At 54.9% G+C, this 7,500-nt stretch overlaps 3 non-coding genes across 3 annotated transcripts in view; all 3 read right to left on the reverse strand.

The window, feature by feature from the left end:
* Positions 1 to 904, reverse strand: part of LOC126325460 (large subunit ribosomal RNA) — a 4,222-nt gene extending 3,318 nt beyond the window's left edge. The window contains exon 1 of the ribosomal RNA XR_007560138.1: positions 1 to 904. This exon is cut by the window's left edge and continues 3,318 nt beyond it. This is a non-coding gene — a ribosomal RNA (large subunit ribosomal RNA).
* A 188-nt stretch (positions 905 to 1,092) lies between these two features.
* LOC126325438 (5.8S ribosomal RNA) lies at positions 1,093 to 1,247 on the reverse strand. Its single transcript, XR_007560117.1, has one exon. It is a non-coding gene; the product is annotated as a 5.8S ribosomal RNA (ribosomal RNA).
* A 368-nt stretch (positions 1,248 to 1,615) lies between these two features.
* Positions 1,616 to 3,508, reverse strand: LOC126325450 (small subunit ribosomal RNA). Its single transcript, XR_007560129.1, has one exon. It is a non-coding gene; the product is annotated as a small subunit ribosomal RNA (ribosomal RNA).
* Positions 3,509 to 7,500: the final 3,992 nt, after the last annotated feature.

Below are 7,500 nucleotides of genomic sequence, written 5' to 3' on the forward strand. Positions count from 1 at the left end.
AGCTGAAGCGCCGCTGACGGGAGCGATTATTCCGCCCGAGAGCATCCCGAGCCAACAGCGGCGCGGGTCCGGGGCCGGGCCAGGTAGGTCCGTCATCCGGGAAGAACCGCGCGCGCTTGCCGGGAGCCCGAGCGCCCAAAGGGGCGAATCGACTCCTCCAGATATACCGCCGAGCAGCCAGCCAGGACACCGGGGCTCTGCCCAACAGACGCGAACCGAGGCCCGCGGAAGGACAGGCTGCGCACCCGGGCCGTAGGCCGGCACCCAGCGGGTCGCGACGTCCTACTAGGGGAGAAGTGCGGCCCACCGCACACCGGAACGGCCCCACCCCGCGGCGAGTGGAAAGGCAACCGGACACGACCCCGCCGCGGATTGCTCCGCGCGGGCGGCCGGCCCCATCTGCCGAGGGCGGGGGCCAGTGGCCGGATGGGCGTGAATCTCACCCGTTCGACCTTTCGGACTTCTCACGTTTACCCCAGAACGGTTTCACGTACTTTTGAACTCTCTCTTCAAAGTTCTTTTCAACTTTCCCTCACGGTACTTGTTCGCTATCGGTCTCGTGGTCATATTTAGTCTCAGATGGAGTTTACCACCCACTTGGAGCTGCACTCTCAAGCAACCCGACTCGAAGGAGAGGTCCCGCCGACGCTCGCACCGGCCGCTACGGGCCTGGCACCCTCTACGGGCCGTGGCCTCATTCAAGTTGGACTTGGGCTCGGCGCGAGGCGTCGGGGTAGTGGACCCTCCCAAACACCACATGCCACGACAGGCGGCAGCCTGCGGGGTTCGGTGCTGGACTCTTCCCTGTTCGCTCGCCGCTACTGGGGGAATCCTTGTTAGTTTCTTTTCCTCCGCTTAGTAATATGCTTAAATTCAGCGGGTAGTCTCGCCTGCTCTGAGGTCGTTGTACGAGGTGTCGCACGCCACACCGCCAGCCGGCTGTGCACGCTACCGAGAAAGTACCGGTATGCGAACCGCCAGGCGACGGGCGCGCATCGCACGTTTAAGGAGACGCGGCCGGCCACACAGGCGACCACGACACTCCCACGTCTCCGAAGCGGGACAAACGCCGCGCGCTTCAGTATACGTAGCCGACCCTCAGCCAGACGTGGCCCGGGAACGGAATCCATGGACCGCAATGTGCGTTCGAAACGTCGATGTTCATGTGTCCTGCAGTTCACATGTCGACGCGCAATTTGCTGCGTTCTTCATCGACCCACGAGCCGAGTGATCCACCGTCCTGGGTGATCTTTTCCTTTTCAGTCTCCCACTGTCTCTTTCAAGACAGTAGCATTTGCGGGACTGAGGCGTCTGACGGCCCCTGTTCCACTATTTTTTTTTGTGTCCAACGGCCTCACAGCCGATGGGCGTCGTACGGCTCCACACCGGAGCGGACAGGCACTCGGGCGAACGTCATTCAAAACCGGCGCCAGGCGCCAGGTACCGCAGGCCAGCCGCTCCAGAGCTTCAGCGCTCGTACCACACAACAACAACACTTCCGCTAGTTTTGAGAGGCACGCGTGGTTCCGCACGCGGCGCACGGCCACTGCCGTACAGGTAGCGTGTTGCGCGACACGACACGACACGCACATCGAAAGACATGCAGTCTAGTCGGTAATGATCCTTCCGCAGGTTCACCTACGGAAACCTTGTTACGACTTTTACTTCCTCTAAATGATCAAGTTTGGTCATCTTTCCGGTAGCATCGGCAACGACAGAGTCGATGCCGCGTACCAGTCCGAAGACCTCACTAAATCATTCAATCGGTAGTAGCGACGGGCGGTGTGTACAAAGGGCAGGGACGTAATCAACGCGAGCTTATGACTCGCGCTTACTGGGAATTCCTCGTTCATGGGGAACAATTGCAAGCCCCAATCCCTAGCACGAAGGAGGTTCAGCGGGTTACCCCGACCTTTCGGCCTAGGAAGACACGCTGATTCCTTCAGTGTAGCGCGCGTGCGGCCCAGAACATCTAAGGGCATCACAGACCTGTTATTGCTCAATCTCGTGCGGCTAGAAGCCGCCTGTCCCTCTAAGAAGAAAAGTAATCGCTGACAGCACGAAGGATGTCACGCGACTAGTTAGCAGGCTAGAGTCTCGTTCGTTATCGGAATTAACCAGACAAATCGCTCCACCAACTAAGAACGGCCATGCACCACCACCCACCGAATCAAGAAAGAGCTATCAATCTGTCAATCCTTCCGGTGTCCGGGCCTGGTGAGGTTTCCCGTGTTGAGTCAAATTAAGCCGCAGGCTCCACTCCTGGTGGTGCCCTTCCGTCAATTCCTTTAAGTTTCAGCTTTGCAACCATACTTCCCCCGGAACCCAAAAGCTTTGGTTTCCCGGAGGCTGCCCGCCGAGTCATCGGAGGAACTGCGGCGGATCGCTGGCTGGCATCGTTTATGGTTAGAACTAGGGCGGTATCTGATCGCCTTCGAACCTCTAACTTTCGTTCTTGATTAATGAAAACATACTTGGCAAATGCTTTCGCTTCTGTTCGTCTTGCGACGATCCAAGAATTTCACCTCTAACGTCGCAATACGAATGCCCCCGCCTGTCCCTATTAATCATTACCTCGGGTTCCGAAAACCAACAAAATAGAACCGAGGTCCTATTCCATTATTCCATGCACACAGTATTCAGGCGGGCTTGCCTGCTTTAAGCACTCTAATTTGTTCAAAGTAAACGTGCCGGCCCACCGAGACACTCAACAAAGAGCACCCTGGTAGGATTTAAACGGGGTCCGCCTCGGGACGCGAAAGCACCCCTTCGGCTCGCCCCACCGGCAGGACGTCCCACGATACATGCCAGTTAAACACCGACGGGCGGTGAACCAACAGCGTGGGACACAAATCCAACTACGAGCTTTTTAACCGCAACAACTTTAATATACGCTATTGGAGCTGGAATTACCGCGGCTGCTGGCACCAGACTTGCCCTCCAATAGATACTCGTTAAAGGATTTAAAGTGTACTCATTCCGATTACGGGGCCTCGGATGAGTCCCGTATCGTTATTTTTCGTCACTACCTCCCCGTGCCGGGAGTGGGTAATTTGCGCGCCTGCTGCCTTCCTTGGATGTGGTAGCCGTTTCTCAGGCTCCCTCTCCGGAATCGAACCCTGATTCCCCGTTACCCGTTACAACCATGGTAGGCGCAGAACCTACCATCGACAGTTGATAAGGCAGACATTTGAAAGATGCGTCGCCGGTACGAGGACCGTGCGATCAGCCCAAAGTTATTCAGAGTCACCAAGGCAAACGGACCAGACAAGCCAATCCGATTGGTTTTGATCTAATAAAAGCGTCCCTTCCATCTCTGGTCGGGACTCTGTTTGCATGTATTAGCTCTAGAATTACCACAGTTATCCAAGTAACGTGGGTACGATCTAAGGAACCATAACTGATTTAATGAGCCATTCGCGGTTTCACCTTAATGCGGCTTGTACTGAGACATGCATGGCTTAATCTTTGAGACAAGCATATGACTACTGGCAGGATCAACCAGGGAGCTGCGTCAACTAGAGCTGAGCAGCCGGCCGCCCGGGAGTGTGTCCCGGGGGCCCGCGCGAACACGCAAGCGTCCGCTCAATTATTCTGCAAACAGGAGGAGGCCGAGCTCCCCTGCACGATACACCTCGAAACCCTCTCAGGTCCCGGCGGCGCGCAGCGCCGTCCTAGGTACTTGGTCGGTTTCGAGAGAGGCGCAATCGCCCGGAGTTAGGCGAGTAGACGGTTTTAGTGCGAACACCCTTGCTCCCAACTGAGCTTGCCGCTGCCGACAGAGGCCCGGGAGCGTGCTGTCGTGGCATTGCCGGCGGGAGACAACACGCGCCACCTATGGTGACCGGCAGCTCCAACGCCAGCGCCACACAAGGGCAAAGCCCCACTTGGGTGCAGAAGCGAACTCTCCCAGCACAGCGCACGCGCCAACACGTCCGCACAACTGCGATACAAACCACCTGCGAGAACCGCTGGGGCGACCGAGCAGCAGACGGCGTCGCGGCGCCGAGTGCCAGGCGGCGGCGCATCCTCAACGCACACAGTCCTCAATCAGACCAGCACACTGCAGATGTCCACCGCGCTTCGCACCGGGCTCGGCTGAACCAACTTTGGCCGCCAGGCGCCGCGTGCAGGGTGCGCCGCAGCGTAGCTGCGCCGCCTGCCGAGCCCGTCGGCTGGCGCTCCTGCCACTCGGCGCCCCCCACCAGCCGCCTGTTGCGCGTGCGCCCACGCAGCGCGCGGCCAACACGCCGGGCGGCCCCCCTTCACCGGCCGGGAACAGTCCCACCAAGCCACCGCCGCGTATCGCTTCATACCCACATGGGCCTAGTCACGTGTGTGGATGTGGCGGGTACCGCTGAAACAACCGGTTAATAGCTGTACCGATCGTCGCCATCACAGATTCACCTCCAGCGTGAACAACCGCTCAACAACGGATTTCCAGTTCATTTGCGTATCTTGGGCAGTAAACGTAGATGTCCACCTACATTTGCGAATTCAACAATTCTTGCATGCCAGGATGTCATGTGTCACGACACGCTACATCAGACCACATACACACTGCGACATGTGCAGAAGAGAACACGTGGAAGGTGGCCCGCGCACGTATGCGATGTCCCTTCCGCGATCCACTGTCAACCGGCATCTGCGGCATGTCCCAGATATGGAACGCGGTCCACCAGGGTAGCACTTTGTGTGAGGCAATACGACAAAGTCGGAATACACGCGTCACTACATCACACGGCTCACGCTGACCTGACCTGACTCACCGCACCACCACCCCCAGCGACCCAGGGTGACATACAATGCGTTCGTACGTTCCTCCCACACGCCTCTACGGCGTACCACAGTGCAACCTAGCTGTTATTGGGAGACGAGACAAGTAGCATCGAGCACAACATATGGAAATTGAGATTCGACACCGTTGGGCACAGCCAGCGTACGGTCACACGTATCACACTACTTCACTCTGTACGTAACTACCGATGATCGGTACAGCGTGTGGGTTACGCGTACGACATCAGCGGACAATGGACACAGACCATACCACGACGTACACTGAGGGCGTCGACATCTGAACGCAACTGAACAGCTGCGAGGCTCATTTAACACTCAAACGCCAGACCGACCAGCTTGAGAGGACGGAGACACAAAGAGAGGGGCAGAGGGGGGGGGGGGCGATATAGTCCTATTGCAGTACAATTGACAGTGGATAGCGGGAATATGTGGAAAGTAAGCAACACTCGCAAGACATCTACATGAGGATAACAACGACACCAGAGATTCCGAGCAGTGAACTATGTTAGGCAAAGGGACAACGTGGGTTAGGTTAAGGGACAACGTGGGTTAGGTTAAGGGACAACGTGGGTTAGGTTAAGGGACAACGTGGGTTAGGTTAAGGGACAACGTGGGTTAGGTTAAGGGACAACGTGGGTTAGGTTAAGGGACAACGTGGGTTAGGTTAAGGGACAACGTGGGTTAGGTTAAGGGACAACGTGGGTTAGGTTAAGGGACAACGTGGGTTAGGTTAAGGGACAACGTGGGTTAGGTTAAGGGACAACGTGGGTTAGGTTAAGGGACAACGTGGGTTAGGTTAAGGGACAACGTGGGTTAGGTTAAGGGACAACGTGGGTTAGGTTAAGGGACAAATTGAGTTAGGTTAAGGGACAAATTGAGTTAGGTTAAGGGACAAATTGAGTTAGGTTAAGGGACAAATTGAGTTAGGTTAAGGGACAAATTGAGTTAGGTTAAGGGACAAATTGAGTTAGGTTAAGGGACAAATTGAGTTAGGTTAAGGGACAACGTGGGTTAGGTTAAGGGACAAATTGAGTTAGGTTAAGGGACAAATTGAGTTAGGTTAAGGGACAAATTGAGTTAGGTTAAGGGACAAATTGAGTTAGGTTAAGGGACAAATTGAGTTAGGTTAAGGGACAAATTGAGTTAGGTTAAGGGACAAATTGAGTTAGGTTAAGGGACAAATTGAGTTAGGTTAAGGGACAAATTGAGTTAGGTTAAGGGACAAATTGAGTTAGGTTAAGGGACAAATTGAGTTAGGTTAAGGGACAAATTGAGTTAGGTTAAGGGACAAATTGAGTTAGGTTAAGGGATAATCTGGTACAACCACAGTTAGGTTAAGCGATAATCTGGTACAGCCACAGTTAGGTTAAGCGATAATCTGGTACAGCCACAGTTAGGTTAAGCGATAATCTGGTACAGCCACAGTTAGGTTAAGCGATAATCTGGTACAGCCACAGTTAGGTTAAGCGATAATCTGGTACAGCCACAGTTAGGTTAAGCGATAATCTGGTACAGCCACAGTTAGGTTAAGCGATAATCTGGTACAGCCACAGTTAGGTTAAGCGATAATCTGGTAAAACCACAGTTAGGTTAAGCGATAATCTGGTAAAACCACAGTTAGGTTAAGCGATAAAGTTGGTTAAATTTGGTATTGTGTGGGAAGGGGGCAGAGAGGGGGGGGGGTGGATAGTGGTGGCAGTACGCGGATGCCTGAGTCACCGTCAGATACGTCACGTCGGTTCGATGCTTGTAGCAAGAGGCTGGCGGGTCTGTGTCTCTCACTTCTGCAATTTTTCATGTGGTATAACACGAGGGCGGGTGGTGATATTTGGTGCCCCTCTGTGTAGGATGTGTGTTGGTGGTGTTGGTTTATCTGAGCAATGGTAGTTGTCGGAGGAGTGTGGTATTGTGCTTTTATAGGTGGACCTACTGGTCTGGTTATCATAGTGTCGACGGTGCAATGTGGCAGAGAGGGTGCACTCGACATTGTCGCATTCCAGATGTTTACGTATTGTGTGTCTCCGTTGCAGGCCGAGAGTAGTGCATGTTCGAGTGTCTGGCTGACGTGCGATTCACGTTGTGTGCCCAGTCTTACAGCACGTATAGGGACATTCGCATAAATCATCTATATGTGGCCTTGCATCATTTACTAAGCAGTGCCGTGAGACGACCGAACTATTAGGAAAGTACTGATGTACCGCATAATGTTTACCTTCCACCACACGGCGAGTATCGACTGTGCCCAGCGTTGCCACCGCAGGCAGCGGTCACCGTCACCATTGTGCGGCGGAACGGAACATCTATATCCTCAGAGGAGCACTCTTTGCCGCCGGGCGTCAGGTCTCGCGGCCTGCCGGCCAGCGCCCATGACGAACTTACTGCATGTATAGGGACAGCGGGAATTTGGCATACTTGATATAACTCTTCATGAGACGCAAGATATAGGGGTGGATTGCAACTTACGACTGCGAGAAAAGTCCGCCGTTCATCCGCCGGAGTTGCGATTTCGGCGGGGCACGTACGGTCGCGGGTGGAGCACTTGGTGCGGCGTACGCACCCGGGTTGCGGCTCCTGCGCTGGAGGGGGGTGCAGGTTTTGTGTGGGTGGGCTCGGCAAATGAGCACTGTGGGCCCCATACATGGCTTAGTCCGCGTGGCCTCCCCCAGGTGGCGGTACCGTCGTTGCACCACGTCATGTCGCGGG

The sequence above is a fragment of the Schistocerca gregaria genome, unplaced genomic scaffold, assembly GCF_023897955.1.
Source record: "Schistocerca gregaria isolate iqSchGreg1 unplaced genomic scaffold, iqSchGreg1.2 ptg000924l, whole genome shotgun sequence".
Classification (NCBI taxonomy): domain Eukaryota; kingdom Metazoa; phylum Arthropoda; class Insecta; order Orthoptera; family Acrididae; genus Schistocerca; species Schistocerca gregaria.